Genomic DNA, 23,721 nt, shown 5'->3' with positions numbered 1-23,721 from the left:
GCTATAAAATTTTATAGATCCGTGTAGCTTGTTCCGAGTACTTTCTGTTACAATGTTTCAATGAAAATATTAAATCATTCACTGCTGTAAACTGTGGTCTCTTTCCTATGGAGTTCTGTAATATATTAGTTAATATTCTCCTGTAACCAAGCCGAGTCGTACGATGTCAATTCGAGACAAATATAAAATTTCTAATAAAGTATTACGAGCGAGACATTATTGAATTACAAAAGTTACTTATAGCTCGAAGAGCGGACCTATATTGAAAATCGATATATCGTATCAAAATTAGATCGCTGTCATGAATTATTATATTGCAATACGTGTTTATATGAAGGGAATACATTGGTTTTCAAGAATATATAATAAATAGATTTTATTTTAAATTTCTGTGAATAGATTATCTGTTTAAGATACGAAATTCATGTCCTTTCGTTTGCTACGATACAAAGCGCTGGTAAGTGATTTCGTTATCGTGCAGAGTTTAATGGGTTACCACAAAACGAGCGGTCATCTATTACCACGAAGCATGTGGTAACGAGCGTTAAGGTAGTTTCAGCGAAAACATCGTGCATGTTCATGTAACTAGATCAGAAAATAGGGCATTGGTCTTATACCATAAGAGAGATAACATTTTTAGTAAAATTCTCTGAATATTCCAATAAAATTTTGTCATGAAAACTTTACATACGACAACTTGTTCGATGAATTCTTTATTTAACATGAGTCACTCGGATTATAATAACTCCACTAATACTACAACAATTGTACGATAAAACCATAATGAAGGTTCCATAATGATTCTAATTCCATAATTACAGTAAAAATAAATGATCACATTTCGAATCTATGGAGAAAACGAGCGGAATTGGAAACAGGTGAATCAGGAATCCGTACGTAGCGCGAAGACTCGAAGATTGAATCCCCACAAATCCCATGATAGCAACGAACTGTAATCGAATGAGCTGCTCGTACACCTGAACCGAATTCTTGTTGCAAAACGAATTAGGCATTCCCTTGAACGAGGGGTTATCGAGCGATTTTATCGCGATACCGTCACACACGCAGAGATTCGCGAGCTACAAAGAGGTACACGGCCCCTGAAAACCAACGGACATGCCCACGCACGTGCACCCCGTCGTGTTCAAGTCGAAAATCACGGGTGTCATTGTGGTTTGTAGTTATACGATGGACCATGTAATCGACCAACCCCCCGAACTCTCGTCGAAGGCCGGCCAGGCCAATCAACCTCCATTGATTCACTTTCGTCCCGTAGTCTCTCTCAACTGTGCCAACAATCCTCCGAAAGTTACCCTCAAACTAGAAAGGGGTATAATCTTGGTCGGTACGAAGCGCCGTGTTTACAGACCGGCCAGAGAAAATATTTTCTCGTCACAGGGGTTTCAGTCGGAGGCTCGGGGGTGCTCTCCGTTTCACGGGTTCAGAAAGTTGGAATTTTTCCCTTCTTCAACCCCTTAATGAGGAACAGGATTGCGTAATAAGAGATTGAGGAGGAAAGTAGAAAAATAAAATGATAACGAGGGCTGGAATTTTTTAGTCTCGCGGAAGGGGGGGTGCAAATGGTTAATGACTCGAACGTTGAAAAAGATAGGAAATTAATTTTGCATCGTAGAAAAATAAAATGATAACGAGGTCTGGAATTTTTTAGTTTCGTGGAGAGGGGGATGCAAATGGTTAATGACGCGAACGTTAAAAAGGATGGGAAATTAGTTTCGCATCGTAGAAAAATAAGACGATAACGAGGGTTGGAATTTTTTAGTTTCGGGGAAAGGAGAGTTTAATCAACGTAAATATTAGAAAAGATAGGAAATTAGTATTGTATCATAGTATCTAAAGTAATATAGTGAAAGATATGTAAATTCTCTGTTGGACATATTAACGAACACTGTAGAATAGAACTAACTCGTACCAGACGAAGGATAAAAATTAACAAACACATGAATTTTTTCTTCTATTTGAAAATCTTCGCTTCTGGCACTTGTTATAAATCTATTCATCATTTTTCAATTAATATCTGATTCAGAATCTTACCATATTGACTTTCAGTATAAAAATTCCATAATTTCGACTATTATTCTTATCGATTTTGCTAATTGCAAATAAAAATCTATAGTTTTTTTTCACAATTCTTTAGAAATTTTCCGAGAGAAAGTGAATTGATCGATCCTATTTTATCGCGTTAGATATTTATCGTAGACAAATGTTTGATAATGTTCTTTGGACAGTCTTCGGCCTTGTTCCTTGCTCGATATCGGATCGTAAAGCCAGGCTGCTTTTTCCTGTCGAACGACCTCTCGAAAGTCGGATTGAGAGTCCTCTCGAGCCATTCCGGTCTATCCAATTAACGATTCGCGGACCGATCATTCCGGGAAACGCAGCTTTTCTCATTGAGCGTCGCGCCAGTGGCGCAGAATCCCTTTTAAACCTGGCCAGAGGTAAATTTACGAGATTGTTACTGAATTGGCTCGATGTCGTGGAAAAGTGAGCTGGTTTCTTGGCCATCGATTGGGAGATTCATTAGCGTGCTTGTATTCAGAAGCTAATTCTAAGTTTGTTTCCTGCATCTGAGTTAATTCTTGTGATTGTATATCTTCAGAAGAGTTGTAGTGGTATTTTTATTTGTTTCTATCGTTAGATTTTATTGTTTCGTTAATTTTAGGTCCTCTTTGTGATTTCCCAGATTTTTCGTTCACGGTAAAAGTCCAAAGTCATCACGATCCGAAACACTGTGAATTAAAATACAAATAAAAAAGAATTAGTTTGCTGTAATTTTTGTACATGGAAATACAACGATGTGCTTTTAATAAAAATGTAATAATGTATGAAAAATATAGCAACGAATAAGAAAAATGTAGGATGGCAAAATATATAGATCTTCAACTCTAATATATTGATAATTCAGATGATAAGTTAACAAATTATCGACGAACTATACATTGTCATGACATTTTCACTACGAAAGGAAAAAGTATAGAGAGCAAAATGGTATAAAGGTTGGTGACACGTGAGAGTAAAGTAAAGCTATAGGCTGCTATGAACCTAAGCCGAATGTGTGTCGAAGAGAAATTGAACAGAGTAATCAAACGTAGTCGATGCAATTGCAAGCAAACTCGCAATCAGTTCAAGTCACGAGGAGAAAGTCTTTTATATCAAATGTATAAAAAGTCTGTTACACAGTCTCGACGTGTGCACTGTATAAGAAAAGAATTTGCACACATATTTCCAGTAAATTTGCGATCACTAGTGTCCTTCTCTGTAAAGTAGGAATCTTTTCATCAACAGTCGCAACCAAGCAAAAATTAATTAGTTTCTTACAAAAATAGAACGCTGTCTTATAATGCCACGAAACAAATTTTTACTGCATAAAGAAAGATATTTATAATTAATTTTAATAACTTCCTACGACTAAGTATTTCAAATTCTTTTCTTTTAAACTTTCATCGATATTCTCAATCATCTCACGCCATGATACGTATTGATTAAAATTCACAGAAAAATTTGCTCCTCGACTTTAATATCAGCTTTTTTGCTCCTGCTATTGCAGTATATCGATACTATCTCACCCTTAAACGCAACAGAGAGAACCCTTAGACGGTTAGACGTTGCGATAATTACAGGGTTGCCGACAGATTGAACAGTTTCCTCGCCCCTTAAGCCGCGTTTACACGGATCGCGTTCATTTCGCCAATGAACCCCTGAAATCGAGTCTACACCACTGTGCGTCCAAAATAACCACCCTACGCTGTCGGTGACCTCGGTCGATCGGGCAACACGCTGTTGAACCCCCGATGCTCTTGACTAAGGGATTTTCGCGGCTTCTATTGACGAATGATCTCGATTCCACCCGCTCGAGTAGTCTTCGAATTGTGCCCAATTGTTTTCCTATCATTGTTAACGAGTATTCTCTCGGTGTTTCATGCTAGCCGCTAATCGTGCGTTAAGCGCCACTGTAAATCAGAAGCGCATCGGACCGTGCTGGTCCCATTTGTTCCTCGAATATCCTGCTCATTTGTAATGCCGAGTTTCGGGAGTGGGGTAATTGCGGTGTCGAGTGATTTGTTACAAATTAGGACACGGTGTGTTCGATAGTCTTATTATTGCGGTTGCTTCGTGAATTTTTCTTTAGGCAGTTGTCGCGATACTAAACTTATACAGAAAAAGAAAAATACTTATGTCAAGCGTTAGTTGATGCGATGAATTTTTACAAACTTAAACTCTGTGTTCGTCGTTTCTGGATTTTCTACTTGAACTTCTTTTACTTTGTATCAATTACAATGTCGAATATTTTATTGTAAATTTGGATATCGTTTGGAGTATGCAGCAGAAGAAAATTTAAGAGAAAGTTTAAAATTGTTCGATTGAATGACTCCTGTATTCCTAAGTACAATATGTTGGGTATTAATTGCAATGGATGTGATTTTATAAATTTAGATCAGTGGAATATTATTTTGGATTTCTTTCAGATAGAATATCCTACTTGTTTTATGAATTTTTCTTTACACAATACGCGTGTTTTCTTAATCACAATAAACAAGTTCGAACACGATGTTCGTTGGAACGAACGTGTTAGTTATCTTTTATTTGTGAAATTGTTCGTGAAATGGCGAACGGTATATAAAGTATTTTATTAAGATAAAGCATCGAAAAATTGGAAAATACTTTGAAGAAGGTAAGGTAAAAGGGATGACTGTGATATATGGAGTTGCAGATGTTTAAGAAGATTCGTTAAGGAGGTGTCAAGGCTTGAATTATCGATAGGAGTTGTCAGGGAGTTAACAGTTTACAAAATAATTGACAGTGACGGAGGAGCATTATCTTCTTATCAAGTTTTAGTTGGTTGATAAATCTGACGAAAGAAAAATCGATCTTCGGACGAAATCGAGACGAAACAGCTTGGCGGACCATTTTAAGGCAAACGGTCATAATAGTAAATTTTAAAGTCACTCGGAGTAAGACTAAGCAGGGATTCAATGATAAATCCAGCGAATTGCTAAAGTTTTCCGATAGAATTGCTCTGATAACGGAGTGGAAGAAAGTTTCGAGGGAATCTGAACGATGCTCGGTTGCTTTTAACATATTGCATCACTGATACATAGTTCTGAACTGGGTATCTACGTAAAACATAATTCATGAAGGAAATTCAAAGATATATTTTAATACCAAATTTGAAGAATATCGTGCCTTAATTTGCAGAAAAATTACGTTTAGTATTTTCAAATGTTTTTTTTTTTTTTTTTTTTATATACTACATTAAATTTTATTAAGTAATTATTGATTTTAGATTCTATAGCCATTAAACATCCTTCTACTCTTTTTATGAAATGTTGGAAAGTCTAAAAGCGTTTTTACATCCTTTGTTTATCGGCTGGCACATTTGGTGATTAAATATTTTTTTACCACTCTACATGATTACCAACGTCATGTTACAAATATAATATGAATTTACTCTTATTTAAAATGTACCGACGTACCTCAAAAGTGAACAAGTACTTCCAAATAAAATATTCCAAAGTAAACTGTAAAGTGATTAAAGAACGCAAAGAAATAAAAGAAGTAGGAAAGAGAAGGATTGTTGCACAGCACGATTTCAATAAAGTACGTGTTTCTTTTAAAATTTCCGATATCGTCGCTGTCTGGCAGATATCGTGAAAATTTATTTTGGCGGCATGCAGCTGCGTCAGCCAGCGTTAGACCGGAAGATTCCTCCACGTTAACCCCGCATTTCGTACCCAGCATCCCCCTGGTGATGCGAGGGTGAAACCGATATCCCGGCAATTTTCTCAATTGCATCCACTCTGGTCCTGTCGGTGACAGGAGCATTCCTGCCTGCTTTGCAATTTGTATATTAATCCTTGTATTATATCATCGTCTCCATTATAGGGGTTTACAATGGGAAATGAGATATAAATACGGCGAAAAACTCCTTCGTAGAAGAACGTTTCAAGATATTGTCGATATTTCATGGAACATCTTCAGGATGGATATTATGATAAGTAAATTGACTGAGATGATGAATAAACCACGTTTATGAAGATTTAAAAAAGTATTGAAATACAGTGGAATTTAAATAATCCGGCATACTCCAGACTCTCCTAATTTATTAGTATTAGAGTTATCAAACTGCTTTTTCTGATTTGTTTACCATAGTACATTTCGTACAAAGTTTAATTCAGAAGAAAAGGACAAAAGTTGAAAGATTTATGTGTTCCTTCGACGCTTCGTTGTATCTTTCAATTTCGCTTTATTTCACACATTCAACTTCAATTTAAGTATCGAAACCGTAAAATAATTATAGAATCGTGTGAATATGATTTAGGACTTTAGGCTATAATATTTCCCCTTTTTTTTCGAAGGAAGAATAAAAAGGCTACCTTGAACCGGCTTTCGTGAAGGGTGTAATTAAAGGGATGGTGAATCTAGATAGCGCTTTAGACTTGCTGCAGCATCATGCTTGTTCACCCGTTGAAGGTACTTGCACTCCTCTTGAGAAGGGAGTGTTTTACACCCTTGGGACATACGATCTATCAGCGTTGTTCCTGCCAGGCGTAATCACCGCCCTTAACCCTTCCGTTCTTAAAAGATAACGATTACGTCATACGCGAGACAATGGCATTTTGTATCTAAATTATGAGATACGGTAGCGTGAATCGGCAATTAGCCTCGATGCAGCTGATAAATTAATATCTAAATGACAGCCTTTGATCAAAGGGCATTGCTTGATGACAGCTATATTCAAATTGGTAGCTTTTTATATTCGACGTTTCCTTATTTCGATTCGTATGGAAATTTTTTAACAGTTTTCGTGTTTTAAGAATACTTCTTATTAAGTAAATTTCAAATTTTTCAAATTATATTTGTATATATCACGTTTAGTACATGCCATATCTTTTGTACTGCCTTTGATCCATTTTCTTCGTCTAAAATTTCTTTCAATGACCCAGATCTAGTCAACGATCTGAAACCCCTTAATTGTAAAGCTTTCAGAAATACTTTTAATGTATCCCACGAATAAAATTTCTACCACAATCTCCTAAAAAATAACAAAACTTTTTTTAATAGACAGAAAGCCAACAATCCAAAATACAAGTCTTCCAATTACAAATCAAAAACATTTCCAATGTACCTCATAAATAAAATTTCTATAAAAATTCCTCAGAAGTGACCAAAACAGAGCAAATTTTCCTTAATCGATAAGAACTGAACAATCTAAAAATTATTTCGTAAATCTCCCAATTACAAAATTTCCAAGAATATTTTTAACAGTATTACCGTCATTTAAATTACAAAATTCTCCCGCATTCTAGCAATTAGCCGAAATCGCCGTTAACGAAGTGCTAAGTTATTTCTAAGGTGGGAAACCTAGGTAAAAGTCGATGTTCAGTAGCAAACGGCTTAGTGTTCGCGTGACTGGTGGAATTTAGGTATTCATTTAAGTTTCGTTTACGTTCCGTGCGGGACGCAGTCATCCTGCACCCTCTTGGCTCCGTTATTCGCTTTCCCTATGTATATGTGCACCATGAACCGGTGATGCACGCGAGCCAAGATGATCACCGACCTTAGAGTTGGATAAATTGGTTCGCAGGATACTACCGGGCATCACGGCAGCTGTTTTTACCTAAGAAACGTTTTACTTTTACGTAAATCTTTCACCAAGCAGAGGTAATTTTGTACGAAACGAACAATTATTGCTTTTTCATGAAAAACTGCCTTTCCGGCTTTCTTTTGTTACGAAATGGAAACGTAATTAGTAGACTAGGAGAATGATTTGAATTCGAGTCGCTATCGGATATGTCCAATTAATGGAGGTTGGACTATCGCGATTTTACTATTGTAAATTTTGTACAAATTTTAATCCAAGAATTTAATATTATACCTTCGTCATACTTTAAGTTAATTTTCGTAGAGTAAGTTTGTATTTCACGTCTAAATCAATGCCATTCTAAATTCCAAATTAAAGGAACTTTAATTACAGCGTCGCAGAAAAGAATTTTACAAAACGAAATTACGATCGACAAGAGCAATAAATAAATAAAATACATATACCGAAAGAGATAATTGTTCGTTTTTTACTAACGCGGTAAAAAATTTTTATTACGGAAGTTACTAATATTGGTGTGTGTTCACGAATATAATTTTAAACTTCCTTTTATCCATGATTGTATATTTTATATGTAATTGACGTGACGCTAATACCCACGTATAAAAAAAGAGAAAAGTGTTTTACACAAAGCCAATAGAAAATTGACGTAAAACGTTGACACAAAATCGATTCTAGAAAATTACACGGATCGACCGTATTGATTAATCCTGGCAAAAGTTTCGGAATATTGTCCCGAGAAAAATCGTAAAATGGCTGTAAAACGGGCAGTGTATTGACGGGGGATAAAGTTTATTGGCAGTGTGTTCGACCGTCAAAATACATCAACCTAGAGGCTGACTTAATCGCGGTAAAAGATAGATACGTTGAATTTTTGTGCATGGATAGAATGGTACAGTGTAATTTCGAGCGTCCAAAGAGACGGACGTTATACGTGTTTTCTTTCGCTGGTTTTTGATCGTCGACTGTAAAATGACACGCGAGCGGATCTATGCTCGCCAGCAAAAAGTAATTAATTTCTTGCCCGTTCATCCGTTCTCGGACGGTGCATGCAAGATGTGTGGGTGCACATTTGCGTATGGATAATTTCTCGTCGAAACGCAACGAAATTTCAGCATTTGCTTTATTTATTCATGGTATTTGGTACACGAATAACTGGCGAAAGGGAATTCTGATTATTCGAAAAAGTGGGAAACTGAGAGAAATATTTTCTGCAGGAACGAGAATTTTAGTAATATCTTTCTGAAAATAAAAATTTAAAAAGCAGTATTGAAATACACGTATGAGAAATATATGGTTATAGTAAAATAATCATGGTGTGTCTAACACTTTGATTTTCCTTTATGTGTGTACATTGTTTAGAGTTGTCTAGTTATGAGAGGGAGAGGTATATGATCTGAAAAATAGAAGCTAATAATTAGAATAATTATCAACGCATATGATAATTACATAGTTGAGGTCAAATGGTCATACAGAGATGTGTTTCACTTTCTAAGTTTCTTTTGCGCGGTGAGAAAAAGTTTATAATCCAAGATTTATTTTCTGAGAACTGAAAGCTAATAATTGAAAAGTAGTACAAGTACTTTTCCAAAAATTGGGTCGATATAGACAAAGGTACATAAGACTTATATTTATGATGAATTTGTGTTACGACCGTTCGCGGAGAGACGCGTTCGCGAGGAAAACGCGTCAGCGAGAGGCGTAAATTCTCGCTACGATTCGTATAATCGACGCCGCGAATTAGTCGTTCCCCTGTTTCGGTTAAGATAACAGAGGTAAATTCAATGAATTTAACACTGTATTAACAGGTTAATATAACTTGTATATTTAATAACAATGAATATAATAACAAAGCGTCACAAATTATTTAGTGATAAATACAGTTAATATGTTACAGAAGTTCGACTCGATTTTGTGATATCTCCCGATATGTTCATTACACTTAGCGACTTTATTCATCAGACCTCTCGACGTATGCTGTTAGAATCTTCAAATGAGACTGATCGCCCTTCGATCATTTCTTTGTCTTCTCGGGGAGACGACCCCCACTACGCTCGGGTCACGCCACCGTTCGCGCCTACGATCACGTATGCCACCTTCTTTGTGTGGATGAAATAACGGACCGAAATCGACGTTTCTGGAACTCGCTGCTTGGTGACAACTATGCGCTTGTCGATACATCGTATATTTTCCGTCGGGCAGATAAGGCGATCTGCATGCGACACTGTAGGACCGCCAGCGACCGTTAGAAATACCACCTATACTAAGCCTCGTGGCGTAACAATTTGTATGAATAGTATGTTTTAATTTGTTCTTCTTATTAATAGTTTCTCTGGTCATTCGTGACCTGCAACGATATCGAGTTTATGAAACAATTGCAAACAAACGGTTTTGCATATCAGAGCATCGATTAATGATTAAGTACGAGCAAGATTTTACGCAGAAAATACTCAAAGGTTGCCAGTTATTTCCAGCCGACAACGATTGCGAATGTTGCTCGTTGCTCTCTCTCTGTCTTTCTTCCTCTCTCTATATATCTCTGTCTCTGTCTCTCTCTCGAGTGCACAGTTGCTGAAGCGTTAATGTTTCGGTGAAGTTGTAACGAAATTAAATGTAATTGGATCAACGAGGCGACCCAGTTCCGATCAGCCGTGGTTTAAGTTATTAATTACAAGTTTCAAACTAATTATTCGATATTAATTTATTGAAGGTTTCTGTCTTTGTCGTAATGGCTCCTTAACCTAATTTTATAATAGCTGCTCTTTTTGAAATTTGCTATGGATTTATATTCTTTCTCCAATACCTTCGATATTTATATTTCTTAGCGTCGAGATGTTTTCTTACAGTTTGAAATTGACATGGCACTTTATAGATTTTAATATTCGATTATTAGAGACTATACCAATAGCCTTCTTTGAGAAGAAAGATATTGGCTGTACGTAATAGACGTAGGGAAGATGATCTTCGTAAAAATGTAGGAATTAAATATTTATATAATAAATAGAAAAATTCTTCTCATAGAATGGTACATAAAAATAGACTAGAGAATGGTTTTAAAGAATTGATTAAAAATTTAATATAAGATACATCTTTGAAAAATATATAAAAATAACAACGTTCCTATAATTCTACATAAAAGGAACCTACCTAGTCTTTTCCGTAACGTAAAAAAGTCGCAGCAAACGAAATAGATACAAGAACAAGAATATTTTTGAGCGACCGAGGAACGAAAGGAGCTCTCGAAACGTTCATATTCGAAGGTGTGCAAATATTTAAGATCGTGGATAACTTGCGGAAATCTTGATCGGGAAAACGTGTCTCTAGCTGCGGGCGTTGGTTCATTCGGGGCGAGGAACCGAAAGATGTACTCAACAGCGCATTCACTCGCGATCTCTCTCTCTCTCTCTCTCTCTCTCTCTTTCTTTCTCCATGCACATATGCATATCCGTGATGTTATTCGAAGGCTTTCCGCAAGCATAAGCTTCGACTCACAGTGCTATGCATTGATGCTGGCTCTCAAAGGATATTATAAATTGCACGATAATTGACCCTGTCGGTTCTAAGATATCGAATACAGATATTTTATATTATGATCGTAATCAGAAAACTTCGAATTTCTATAGGGCACAGGTTGAATTAATAGACGTCAGTCATTACGGAATTTATGTGAAAAATAATTCTTAAAAGGATACACATGTATTTCCATTTAAATACAGATAGGCAACTAAATTAAAAACGAGGATTGTTACGTGTAGAAAATTGAGCACGAAAAATACAGTTCGTGGATTGAAACGTGACAAAAGAAGCAATACTGATGTATATATTTTCTGTAATAACAAATGAAAACTTTTACTGCTATCTCTATGTTGTCTGCATTCAAAAATTGGAAATGGCAAGTTCAGTTTTCGCGTCGCGATGTGTATGTACGCGAAATAGTGGTAATATTGACAAGTGAATTTTTTATTGCAGAGAAACAACAATTTTTTTTGGTTTAAATGCCTAGAAATCACAGACGAGAAGTCAAATTTTTGTGTACAGCGAGAAAACGTGAGAAATATCATTGGTCATACAATATGATGTTGTATTTTTTATTCTAAAGGATTAACATTTTTGCGTGTAAATGTCAAAGAATCGGAGATGGGAAATTCAATTCCGGAAGAGAGAAAATAGTAATACTGATGCAATTGTTTTTTGCTATACGTATGTCGAAGAATTCGGGGTGATAAATTTGGTTTTCGTATCGTGAAATGAAAAGACGTAAAAAAGCTGGAAATATTGGTAAATGTATCCTCTATCACAAAAGATGAAAATTTCTTACATGTCTATAAATTATAAATAAACAGTTAAATTCTCATGTAATTTTTGCGCAATGTGCAAATGCATAGAAATCCAACGATATTAAAAAACATGCTCCTTATCATGAAAGTTGAAGTAATTGATATCCTGCTATAATTTGATTTTTCATCTCTCATAACATAATAATAAAATCATGCTATCAATATTACAAACTACATGCAACGTGTTTCTTCCCATGTCGTAAAATATTTCGTCTTATTGTCGGTCTAATATTAAGTCTTCGATCGAACTTGTCCATAGCGAGATGTCGGATTTGCATGAAGAATGCAACTATGACATCGTTAAAACTTCATAAGTCGGGGAAGAAGAATAACGAACACATAACGCGGTGAAACTTCTTTCGTTCTTGTTACAGAAATTTATTAATATTAATAATTCGACCATGTTGGGAATTTTCGTTTTCTCCGTTGCTCTAAGATTCTTAATAAAAAAACATATTAATGACTTGGCTTCCCATTAACTTCGACTATCTTGTTATATATCGTAGTTGTTTTTCTACGTGAAAGTTTCCTATGGAGACGTTGAAACATACAAAGTGTAAAGAAATTTTATGAAATTGCCATTTCGTTTTTAAAGTTTACTTTCAGAGTATTTTTAAACGAACAAAAGGTAGATAAATATAATAATTTATATGATAAACTTACTTTCGAAAAAGCATAGATTTTTATTTTCTATAAACCGAAGGTATAAAATAAATAAATTAATAAATAAAATAAATTAATTAAGATGTAATAAAATAATAAAATTAATGAATTTTAATTTTATTTTATTTTCTCTTTTTGTGTTGTTATATTTTACAGTTAATGGTGAATTTGATTTAACGAACGAAATTGTAATATTGTAATAACATCTAATTTATTTATTATATTTTTAGCAGTACATTTAACAACAAAATTTCAATTTTGTTGTGGAGTAGTAGAAGCTTAAATAATTTTTCCTCCACGGATATTTGATAAAACAATCGTTAATTATAATGCTTCGTTCCTCGACGAAACACGATCTTAATGAAATTTTTATACAACTTTTCGTAACGATTCCCTCATGAAGAATCGCCAGATTGGCAAAAAACAGAATCTAGCCTGATTAAAACTTGGACATTCGACGTAAGACGACCTGATTGGAAACTGCCTCCATTTATGGCGATATCGGGGTCGTCGTTGCACTCGATACGCTTTTGTTCTTCTGAAATATTGAGTTCGATTTCGCTCCTATTGCTTCTCTATCTACGAAACTCATCTTTCATACTTTTCTTCCGTATCATTATTTTAAAACTAATCAAATCTACTCTTCTTTTATTTCACAAAATAAATTATACGCTAGAGAAAGTAGGAATTTGTAAAAATTCCGTCTGAAATATTTTAAGTTTCCAATAGCTGGTCCATATTAAAGCTGTCCTTGATTAAAACATCCATTCCATCAGTTTTATCAAGCTTTATCAGTTTTTTCGTGCTATCTTTGTTTCCGTTCATTCAATTTAAAGTATCCAATCATCATTTTGTAATAGCTCGTATAATATAACTTCAGTTCAAAGATAAAAAATCACAGGAAATTCGTAATATTCATATTTTGGAGAACGACGAGAATATTGAGATAATCAAGAGAAAATGATGAAATATCTTCTTTTTCTCTTTGATTAAAATTCTGAAAATTCCAAACACGAAAAACCAGGTACATCGAAGTCGATCTGTTAATGGAAATTGAAGTACATATTTGCGAAACGCGACTGGAATTTCGTGGTCGCGCCAGAAATTCGATCACTGTCCATTTTATCGCTCGTTAAGTGCGATTGACCAACTACTAGCCTTTGATTGCGTTACAAAACGGTGTTTTGCAAGCGATGCTTTGAGAAGCCTTCCTTTTGAAACGGTCAATACCAAGAAAAAAAATTAGGTTCCATTACAAAAAAGAACGCAGCTCTATTTTTGTGTTATTCGTAGGTGAATGTACGAATCACGCGGGCTTTGTACAAATTCTATAGCGTACACTGTCTATTATGTCGACCCTTCACAAGGAAGTAATGACTTCCTATTAGATACTTAAATCTTATATTAATTTCATATACAGTGGGTTACAAAAGTACTCGAACGCTTGCAGTCGTCTTAAATATAATATACCTGTTATATGAAATATTTTGAAATTTAAGTAAGAACTTAAAAGCAAGAAAATTTCCTGCACAATTTGTACAATTTTTAATCTCTTTAATAATTTATTCAAAAAAGAAACCAGGAAAAGTATTTTTATATTGTCTTAGAAAGTGAGGGTGAAAAATGCAGCAGAATGTTCATTCTATTAGCTAATTCAAGATGTTTTTAACAGCGTCGAAATTCGTAAGAAAAAAGCAAATTTCTGCATACTGATTCATCTTTTTGTCATATTGATATTTCGAGATACTCTGTGTCTTCGTCAAAAAAACTTCTCACTCCACCTACTCCAGGAAAAAGAATGAAATCACGCACAGTCAAAAGACCCCAAAAAGCTGTCACAAAAGAATTTGGACGCGTGTATGCGTAGTACACCGACGAAAACTCGTTATCAGTAGCCGAATCTGTGGTCGATATTCGCGATAATGCTCGCGTTGACTGGTATGACGCGGTGGAAAAGGTAAAAAGAATGCTGCGATAGAAAGGGTGAAATAGGAGAAAGCAAAAAAGAGAGAGAAAGGAAAAAGGGCGGACAAAGGGGAGAGAAGAAAAAAAGGCATCGTTGCGATAGTCGCGTGGAGCCACAGGTATCCGAGGACCGCGCGATCCCCATTCTGCCATCACCCTACAGGTCGTTTCAGAGCTCACCCTCCGCTTCTTTCTGTTCTCTTCTGTTCGTCGTGTTCCCCTTTTTTGCTTCCGCCGTTAGTGTCGAAACGTGCTCGTTCCTTGTTCCACGCACGCTGACTCCTTCCGTTCCTGTTCTTTCTTCGCCGTGCGGCCCGTAAAGCGGCTTAGGGCTAATACCCCGTGGATCAGCCGACGAGGTAGAAAGAAGCTGCAGCCGTAATCGTATGGCTACGATTTTATGGTCACCTGAACTGTGCTCGTGGTCTGCCTGACCGGACGCCCGCTTTAATATCTCCGCCTTCGTATTTGATTCTAAGGATGTGTAATATTTATTAAAAATATATTTATATTTTATCCTTATACTATTGTCTTCTCTGCTCTCGTTTATTCAACCGTTGTTTGCCTTTTAGGCGACGAATTGTCGATTAGTCGAGGGGTGATCTGTTATTTCAAGTCTTGCATAAAAATTTTAGGAAACGTGGAAAAAATGAAAGTTTAGGAAGAACTCTACTTGATTTTGGAAGATCGACAATTTTGAAAAATGTATTTATATTTTGTCTCCGCCATTTTTTCCTTCACTTATTTCGTTTGTTTAACGGGGGCTTTTTCGTGATCGAATTATCGATTGATTAAAAGATGGTCTGTTACTTAGTCAATAATGCTTAGTTTGCTTCTAATGATAATAATATATGATAGTTGGTAAGCAATTTCTATCGACATTGATTTCTAAAACAGCGAGGTGTATCCTTGTTAGGCTATATATTCAAAAGAACGTTCGTGTGTAATGAGACATGTGCCCTTTAGCCGTGCAGTGTATAGAAGTGCAGCACACCCCGTCAGTATCAATATACACGTTTTCCCTTTAACAGAGACACAGTGTTCCTCCTTTTACCTCAGTTTTCCTCTGCTCACTATATTGCCCTTTATAGAATTTTTATACAAACTTGAAAGGTCATAAACTTAAAAATTCTATTTTTCTATTATCCATTCTTCAAACAGAGTTTATAACGAAGTCTCTTACACGACATTCGTTGCTTGATAAGGAATAGTATAATAATGTTAAGGTTATAAACTTTAAATTTTATTTTCTTATTAGCACCTCTCCAGACAAAGTTCGGAATAAAATTTCGCAGACGCAATTCGTTGGTTAGCAAGGAATAACATATTATATACATAGAATATAGTGTAGTATCTCCCCGTTATTAGATTTAAATCTAGCGTGAATGAACTTGTTACAAGTGCAACTCTACGTAGTACAATGTCCCGAGGACAATAGGCATAGCGATGCAGACGTAATAACAAACCTGTGTATAGTCTAGCTTAACTTCATTTCAACTCCGAAGTACATTAAACAAATCGTAATAACAACTATTCGCCTGATGCTTATCGAGTCGTAATTGTACGTAATACGTAATACGTAATTGTACTGCAGCTCGTTCTGGAAATAGTCACTAATCTCAAAATCGATTCTGATTCTGAAACAGGCAGAAATTTCCATGGACTTAAGGAAATTGCCTCACAATAATTGTATATAGGAAGTTCGAAAATAATTTTAATAATTCTCCAGCATTCTCAGTCGATAAAAATACATAAATAAATGCTTATAATACATGTAGCGATTAATAAAAATATTTGCACATATCCTTAGTTCTATACGAAGCATTTTTCTATCAGATTCTATATTTTATTTTCGTAATATAAAATTTTTGTAGTAATAGGAAAATGCTACTAAAGGGTACAGAATTTAATATACTTACCTAATTAATTAGTATATAAATTCTATAATAAATACAATGGCGTGCAATCCCTCGCCATAGCCAAAGCGTCGTGAAAGCGTGCCTCAGATTTCTGCAAATAAAGATAGATATATTTCCAAACGAGGAATACAATGCATTCGAGAACCAAGATCCTTCTTCTAAAAAAATGGAAGAAATCCAGCACAGACAAAGTGTCACGAAAACGAGCATACGTCAGCACGATCGGAGCAAAGCCCTTCTAATCTGCTCTCGATAGCATTATGGCAGTGCCAGGCACTGGCGATTTTCGAAGTTGCTTCGACACGCGAGGATATCATCCCTCGGTGGGTTTGTTCGATCCTTAATAAACTAGCGAAATCGCTTTAAAACCGAACAGTATTTCAAACGCGAATCAACAGTTCCACTCTGGTTCGTATCTTCCATCCTCTTCTCTACTCTTCAGTCATATCTTCTCGTCTCTTTCTATAGAACGTGGCAACGGGGTTGATCGGTGTCCTTCTTCCTCCGGGGGGATAGCAGCGTATGCGCGTGCCACACCACGTAGCAACCCCCTGTATGCCCTGCAACCCGCCATGGTATTGATCCACGAGCGGAGGCAGCCCCCATCCCCTTAGGTCTATCGAGTTCCGCCCCTGCGGGAGTAGGATTGTGGCGATGGTAGGAACGGTGGTGTGCCGGTTGATACGGTGGTGGTGCAGCTGGAGGGACTCGAACCCAAACGCGGAGAGAGCCTCCCCAAACTAAACCGAACTACCCCTACCCAGGTTTCTCGTGAACCGGCCTACCAGTCCCCTTCGTCTCTGTATTCAACCACCACCGTTTCGCCTCATTCCTCCCGCCGCTGTTCTCCTCCACCGTTCATCCGTGCACACCCACGCGTACAGACGTAGAAAAACGTTTACGTGGGAGCCGCTTTATGGACACGCGTTTCTGCTCGATGTGAACGATGCGTGGCCGTTCCGTGTTTGCTTGTATGTAATATGCAGAAGTAGGTACGCGGAGGTAGTACGTGGTTGTAGTGGTTCTGGTCACTGGGTAGATGTGAATAGTTCTGTATGTGCTTTCTGCGTGTGTCCACGCGCTATCTGAAAGTATTAGAGTCCTCTTTGCTACACTGTCCCTAACTTTCGACTGTATGTAGTTCGTTGAAGGGTGAAATTGTGTTTGGAATGATAAACGGGGAATTGGATGTTTCGAGGAGCTTGGTAATTGATACGCAGTACGTGTTTGAGGAGGATTGTTTGTGAGTTTGATAAAGTATGGCGTTGTTTCGGGTGGTTGGTTCTTTTAGATAGGACAGGGAGGTTTTAATCGGTTTTTGGATAGATCCCTTACTCACTTTGAATTTAAATCCTTCCAGCTTTGGTTGGCGGCGTAATGTATTATGTATTTGATGATTTGATGTGATCACACAACATGTGATCTAGGAAGGTTTTGATAATATTTCAAGTACTTCCAACTACTTATGGTTGCTCTGATAATTTTGGGTGGTGATTTGATATACCATGTGCTTGAGCTAAGTCTATTTGCGAGTTTGATATAGTATGATATTGTTTGGAATGCTTGGTTCCTTTGAATAGAGTAGTTTTGATAGTTTTCCAAGTACACTTGGATGCTTATGGTTGCTTTGAATTTGCCTCTGCCTTTGGTTAGTAGTTTAACGTGTTACGTATTTGACGCAGCTAGTTTGCAGATTTGATAAAACACGATGCAGAGGTGTGTCGATAGTTCACTACATAGATTATTATAGTTTGGGTCAGGCTTGCCTCTATTACGTATTTCACGAAACTAGTTTGTAAATTTCGTTAGCAAACGATGTTGTTTAGGATGTTGGGTTCTTTCGGTCAGGAATGCTAGGGAGGTTTCGATAGTTCGCCAGACAGGTCCTTATGGTTGCTTCAACTCCGCTTTTAACTTTGCTTGGTGGTTTAACTCGAGCATTTGGCTTGGTCGCTTGTAGCTGTACCTGTAGCTTCTGATCATCGATGGATTGCAAATTCGTAACGTAAGGTGACGTAGAATTGGCATTTTCGATTTGATGCGCTGTCTGACTGCGTAATTTTCGATTTGTGTCTCCCAGGGGGAAAATTCTTGGACTGGAAATTTTTACATTTTATGTATATTGCCATTTATATTATTTTCATAGTATTCTATTATTCGTTGTGGCTAGGAGTATATTTTGAAATATCGTTGATATCTCGGAAAATATCTCTGTTCTTTTTATGACTTATCGTCAAAATGAAACTTAAATAACAAATTTGAAAAATTACGAGATTGTTCTACATTTATTTGAGTTTGCGTAATTATATGAACCCAAAGAAAGACAATTGAAGATTTTTTCGTGTTCAGGAAACAAAGTTACCATAAAAAATAGATTGAACTGTTTGGATCCAACACTTTTACGTTACCAATTTACAAAGAGCGAAAGAGGATACTGCATCGATAGATCGAATAGCAATCGATCTTCCGCTTAGATTCTGACCGTGTCGCCTACGGGTGAAACGGCTAAGAAACGCGAGAAACAGTCCAATACCGATTCTATCAACTTCTCTCATTTTCATTCGTTTATACGCCTTTCATTCGCGGAATGGAACGAGATGGGGGTAGAAGTCAGTCGGTGGCACTCGAGCAGGGCTTCCTTGTCATCCCTTTATCGTACGGTCGAATTCTCCGCGACTCTCCTTCTCTGTTCCTCTCTTCGGCACCACCCCACGTCAGAGTAAACAATACTCAAGCCTTTTGTACGTCCCTTTCCTCCCTTTTTCCTCGAGCGGAGTGCCGCGCGTTCCTCTAAAAGTGGATTCACGATGAATTTCTTCTTTTTTTTCGGAGGTTAAACGCATACCAAAGGATACTCGAGCCCTTTCCATCCTCTTTTCCAACGTTTTCTTCCTCTCGATTTTTCTCATCGTCCCTCATTTTTTCGCTCTTCTCGATGAACAACGATGTGACATAGTACTCATGTAGGATACATCGTAGTAACGTAGGGTTATTTGAGTCGCCTAAGCTTCAGCATCGAATAAGATGAGTAATCAAACTTGTTTTACGTATATGTAGGGGAACAACACGATAAATATATTTTTGTTGAATGTTTGATCTTAATGTCATTTTATGATCAAACATGAGTATTTTGATATGACGTACATAATCGAGAATGAAGATAACCTATTAGGTCTACATCATGACACGCTATTGAGAATATTAACAATATTTGAACTTTCGTTTTTTATTATATTCTCGTAGAGAATCGTAACGATTGAGCTGCCAATGTACACGATATATTTCGCTGTTTATCACATGACCAATAACGAATTAAATAATCTGTTTCCAAATTTAGATAGCTTAAAAATTGCCTGTAACCAAATTTGGCGAATTGGCGAGGAACAAGTTGCTTAGCTTGACTTGAATATCTAATAAATAGTGTTCCGATTTAAATAACTTTACCTTACCCTAGGAGACGCCATTGGACCGATAATGACAACGTGTGCTACCTACGTGTTGGAATTATGTGAGTAGGTTGCAACGAACGCGTTGCTGTAGCTGTGAAACCAATTATCTTCTCGATGTTCTGATACAGAGCTTGGAGACGTGGTTTACTGAAAAGTGGTCTCGAGAAATGGAACACGTTTGTTGTTCGTTGTTCGTTCCCAAGGTATCGCGGTTATTTCTTTCGCGTGACAGCTTAGGTGGTAATTTTTATCAGGCACTAAGGGCAACCGTTTAGCCATCCTAGAAAGCACCAGCTAGAGCTTCTAGACGTCCTGGTGGCTAGAGTTTGTACGTAAGAACAGTTGAAAACTTGTCAACCTCTTCTTCTTCTTTATCTTCTTTATCATTTTCTGTTCTTTATCTTTTTACTCTTCTTCATTTTATTTCTTTTCCTTTATTATCCGCTTTTTGTCACTTTATCTGTTCTTTATCGTTTCTCCTTTATTTTATTACTGTCTTTTCATCTCTTTATTACGTCACGCAAAATCGCTCTTATTGTTTATTACCAGTTAATAGGTCTCATTAACAGTAAAATATTTTGAGCAACACATTCTCCTGTAATATTTTCACCATTTATAATTGTTTAATATTATACAATTACTTGGAGTTCTTCCGTTTAACTTGGTGAATGATATTTTAAAAACCCCCAAATATTTTGAATTCCAAAAATAAAAGATTTCCAAGCACTTGGTTATACATATCTACATACATATCTACGTATCCCGTTCAATATTCGATACTCGCTACCAACCAATGAAAAACCAATTCTGTAATTCCATCAATTTGATAAAACTAAAATAGGAGGGATATCCAACTTCCAATTACATTCAACGCTCATTATCAATTTCATGAAAAACCAATTGGGAAATTCTAAAAAGTCACATCTTACCTAAAAGTAAAAAAACAGAAAATATACACGTGGAGATACTTTTTTTTTCCTTTTCGTAGTCGGTATAAGAAGATATCCAGCTTTTAATATTCATTACCAATGACCACGTATTATTCTGAATTTACACCATCGTGATTTTTAATCTGTTATATGTGTACGCAAGACTCTTTAAATTATTCTAACAGTCTTAGCTACGGCACGTGTACGAAAATATTTCCAGGTCGCGCGTGACAGTAGAACACGAAAATACTCGCGACAGGAAAGAGATCCTCTTGCATTTTTTAGCGAAAGAATACGGCAGGGTAATATTAGTTTAACACCTAGATTACCAAAGTGACCATTGGCGATGCACATTGTTAAATCTTTTAGAATGATTAAAATAAGATAAGAAAAACGCTAGAAAGTTTTGAACAATATGATCTCCATTGTCAATAACTTTTAAACAAAATAAGAGACCACAGTTTTTAGACCCCTCGATTGTATTTTTCATTACATTTTCACACGTTTCGAGAAGTATATTTGTTATCGCTGCTTTTAGCTGTCTAATTGTTTTTGATTTATTGACATACATTTTACCTTTGCAAAAACCCCATAACAAGAGATTCGGTGCAGACAGATCAAACGATCTAGATGGCCAGATGATATCGGCAACGTAACGTATTTACTTCTGGACTGTATAACGCTTCATGATTATCTCGTTATGTGTTCATAAAACAATTGCTGCAGCGGAACAAAAGACGATGCATCGTCCCAGAATGGCGGGACTTTGAAATACAGTCAGCTTAATATTGGCCACCTATATTTTGCAAAAATTCCATGTTACGATGCACTATGCTCTGAGCGTAAAATATATGAAATTGAGACGCATCATTTTTGCTGAAACATTGCGGAACCGACTTGGAGAATTTTCCTTTATACGCGTCGTTCACAGACCAAAGTGATCAACTATACTTTTTGAAATTTTAGTGTTATTTGATTGATGCTTATCGTATAATAATATCGCCGATGTTCCCTCCTTTTTCTTTTGTGGACTCGATCGATTTGACAAATAAACGGCTCGTATGTACATGGAGGGGTAGTTGGCAACGTGAGAAGCGTCGAAGACGAGAAAACGATTTATTAGCGACAGTACACCCGTTATTCCCTGTCTGCGGTGAAATCAGGCCGAACGTCCGTTATCCGTCGTTCCGATTTTACTCTCAGAAGCTATCGATCGAAACCGGACTACAGTTCGATCACCACGGCGGATTCGTTTTATCTCCGGCTAAACACTTAGCTTTTCCTTCGATCCACCGACATACTGGCGGAACTGGTTCAACTAGACGACGCGACGTCGATTACCTTCGTGACGAGCAATCGTGAACGCGATTAGTTTCGAATAATAAAGCTCGCTGACTTAACCTATAACGCGATGCATTGATGTATTTGCTCGTATATCGATTGATGGGTGTATTAGAAGTTTCATGTCTCTGTATATGTTTATTGTGGACTCTATGGTCTCCCTTACGATATAGATGTCAATCATAAGCAGAATGTCTTCCTTATTTTCAAGAATTTTTTCTGCTTTCGAAGTTTTGGTATTTCTGAATTAGTTTCTTGTAGATATCGATGAGCGTAGGTGTGTAGAGAATTATGTATGAGTTTCATGTTTATACACGTATTTATTGAAAAGACTGATATGAGGCCATTGATAACGAATATTGGAAATTGGATTCCATTTTTATTCTCGTGGGATTCGTGAATTTTTGCGATTTCAAAATCAGTTTCTCACAAGCAGGATTTCCTACTCGATAAGTGTTTATAATAACTGTCCAAATACTATCCATACAAAATTTTTTGACCGTATCGATTGATATTATGTCTTCGTAATTCGATATTAGTTCGGTATGAATGGAATTTTAAATAATCGTAAGATAATTACGTACAGACTTACTGAATATTCATTCCTTAAATTTTTATAATACTTTAATCATAAGAAAGAATATTGAATATTTTAGGTGGTTGCTATAATTTTTTTGGATGAGATATCTTAGCAAGAAACTATATTGCTAGCATCTATTGCTGTCGCAGGATCTCTTATTGGATTTCCACTTGGTTGAAGCCTCGCCTGTTTTCTCACCGTGAGCGATTAAAAGAGGGTTCCTTAAATGCGCCCTGACGAGTATCTAATCTGATACTGAAAGTACATTGGGCACGTGATAAACGTAGAATCGCATAATTTGGGGAGACAAGTAATCCGAAGAGATAAAACAGGCGAAGTCGAAGATAGTGAACGAAGATAAAAGCGTAATTCTTTGGATTTTCTTGTCTTATAAAATATGCACAGTGTTTGCCTGCATGTATTTTGAAAACGAGAACAATTATCGAAATGAAACGTAAAGAAAATAAAAGTGTAATTCATTAGGTGAAGAATATCGTATTTAATATAAGTATTTTTTAATATAATCGCCGTTAACAGAAAGTTAAATACAGTTTCGCCGACGCGTATCGAGTTTTTTTATTCTGCAAATGAAGAATTCTCCCCATTTACTTTCGATGGAGGATTTCATTGTTGTCTTCACTTCATCGTCTGACTTGAAATGAATAGCCTTCAAGGTTCTCCTCAATCCTGGCAAGAAATAGGATGGAGTCAGATCTGGACTATTTAAGGCGGTCTCGAAACAATTTCAAATTTCAAACTTGCAACATCATGTGCCGTGCATGCGGTGCGTGGCCGAGTGTTATCATGCTGTAACATTATCGTCTCGGTTGAATTCTAAACCCGACATTCACGTCTCCGCAAATGCTTCTTAATGTCATGGCATACATTACCAGTAAATGGCGATGAATTTCCATAGGCAT

The 23,721-nt window shown here is 36.5% G+C and overlaps 1 protein-coding gene and 1 long non-coding RNA gene across 18 annotated transcripts in view; one reads left to right on the top strand and one right to left on the bottom strand.

Moving 5' to 3' along the window:
• The window catches only part of LOC100651897 (kazrin), a 138,657-nt gene that overhangs the window by 11,015 nt on the left and 103,921 nt on the right, over positions 1-23,721 (top strand). The gene's annotated exons all lie outside the window — the stretch shown is intronic.
• Positions 15,364-17,877, bottom strand: LOC125386299. 2 transcript variants are annotated; one of them, XR_007226319.1, is made up of 3 exons: positions 16,715-17,784; positions 16,503-16,593; positions 15,364-16,220 (listed from the first exon to the last, which is right to left on the bottom strand). It is a non-coding gene; the product is annotated as an uncharacterized LOC125386299 (long non-coding RNA). The 2 variants fall into 2 exon arrangements; XR_007226318.1 differs by having other exon boundaries at positions 16,503-17,877.

This window comes from Bombus terrestris, chromosome 14 (assembly GCF_910591885.1).
Source record: "Bombus terrestris chromosome 14, iyBomTerr1.2, whole genome shotgun sequence".
NCBI classification, from domain to species: Eukaryota; Metazoa; Arthropoda; class Insecta; order Hymenoptera; family Apidae; genus Bombus; species Bombus terrestris.
Note: the sequence above shows the minus strand (reverse complement) of the source record. Positions and strands in the feature narration are given on the sequence as shown.